The sequence below is a fragment of the Panthera uncia genome, unplaced genomic scaffold (genome assembly GCF_023721935.1).
Source record: "Panthera uncia isolate 11264 unplaced genomic scaffold, Puncia_PCG_1.0 HiC_scaffold_306, whole genome shotgun sequence".
NCBI lineage: Eukaryota > Metazoa > Chordata > Mammalia > Carnivora > Felidae > Panthera > Panthera uncia.
In genome coordinates, this window is record NW_026059436.1 from 31,841 (window position 1) to 33,558 (window position 1,718).

General features: G+C 47.1%; 1 pseudogene; it reads right to left on the reverse strand.

Moving 5' to 3' along the window:
* Positions 1-213: 213 nt before the first annotated feature.
* Positions 214-900, reverse strand: LOC125917925 (mitochondrial import inner membrane translocase subunit TIM14-like; annotated as a pseudogene).
* Positions 901-1,718: the final 818 nt, after the last annotated feature.

A 1,718-nucleotide genomic window follows, 5' to 3' on the forward strand; every position in this document is an offset into this window, starting at 1 on the left:
CCTACTCCCTCCTGCCCACGCAGATGTGAGAGCTGGCCTCAGGTTGGGAGTGATTTCCACAAGTGACTCTGGCTTTGACTTTTCTTTGCCTGGACCTCAGGTGCACGAGTTGAGCCAATCACTCTCTCAATGGCACGCTCTCATGTCTGCTCCTTCTGCACAAAGGCCCTCTCCTTCCATTTTATCCCTTTGATCCTTGTTCGCTACCCCTGTGCCCCGCACCCACAAAGGCAACCACATTAATGTGTTTGTACGTAGCCCTCTAAAGCATACGTTGCCGTTCTGTGTACATGTATTTTTAGTTTAGGGTGGGTTTTTTTTGTTTTTGTTTTTTTGTTTTGCTTTTGTTTTTGCTTTGAGGCACTTTAGTAAAAGGCTGGTACTCATATAAATAAATGAATGAGAACTTAAAATTTATCATACATTTTCTTCATTTTTTAGCTTGGCCTTCTAGTAAATCTTTAGCTTTATTGATTTTGGCTGCTATCTAAAGAGATTCTCCCCTGTCTGGGTGATTCACCAGCATCATTTGTTAACAAGCATCTCATTTCCCCCTTATTGGCAGTAGGGCTAATGCTTAGTATTAATGCTGCTTCCCCATTTGGTGATTTGGGGTTCAAACCCCGAATCTGTGATAGCCACCACTGAAGGCAGATCTTGATATATTTTGAAAAATGTGTTTTACTTGGGGCTCCACATGCTCTGTGGCTTGAGAAACAGAACAGCCTGCAAACCCTACAACTGCAGTAGCCAGTCCACGGTCCTGGCCGTGGATCCAGTTCGGCTCCCTCACCTCCAAGATCATCCCAGCCCAGAGGCCGTAGCCACCAGCTCCATGCCTCTACCAGAAAGTGACACAGCCACCACCAGCATGTACTGTGTATTTTTAGTTTATATATATGACATGCTGCTGTAGATTTCATTCTGTTTCTTGCCCTCTCAGTCAGCACTATGGTTTTTTTTTAAGTTTGTTTATTTATTTACTTACTTACTTACTCGGAGAGAGAGTGTGTGCACATGCATGCACACGCACACGTGCAAGTTGGGGAGGGGAAGAGAGAGAAAGAATCCCAAGCAGACTCCACGCTGTCAGCACATAACCCAGCGAGGGGCTTGAACTCATGAACCGTGAGATCATGACCTGAGCTGAAGTCCGACCCTTAACCAACTGAGCCACGCAGGCGCCCCAGCACTACATTTTTAAGTTCCACCCATATTGCCGGGTATACATCTAGTTGCCTGTACACCCACTCAATTTAACCTATCCCCTTCCTCCGGTGAGGTGGAGGAGGGAGGAGGAAACTCAGGAGGTGGTTAGGCTCAGGCTCGTCCCCTAGACACTATCCCAAGAGAGAGATGTGTCAATGCCCCTCCATAGCCATACACGTGTGCACACCCACCACATTTCAGATGGAGCCCCAGCAAGTGGAGGTGGAGGAAAGCAAGCTGGGAATTCTATCAAAGGACTTGTTTCAGAGCTCTGCTTTTATGTCCAAGTCCTTGCCTCCCCCAGGAAGCCTGCCCTGACCACCCCATTCCATGCAGTTTTCTCCCCATTCTGGGGACTGTGAATCTCATTTAATCAGACACTAGTCAATTCTAGTCTTTCTGTTACTACCTCCCCAATTCGTGTGAAATCCTCTTGAAGGAAAGGACCATCTCTTGTCCATTTTGCCTCTCTTGCTCAAGGCCTGACCCTGAAGAAATGAGGGCAGGGA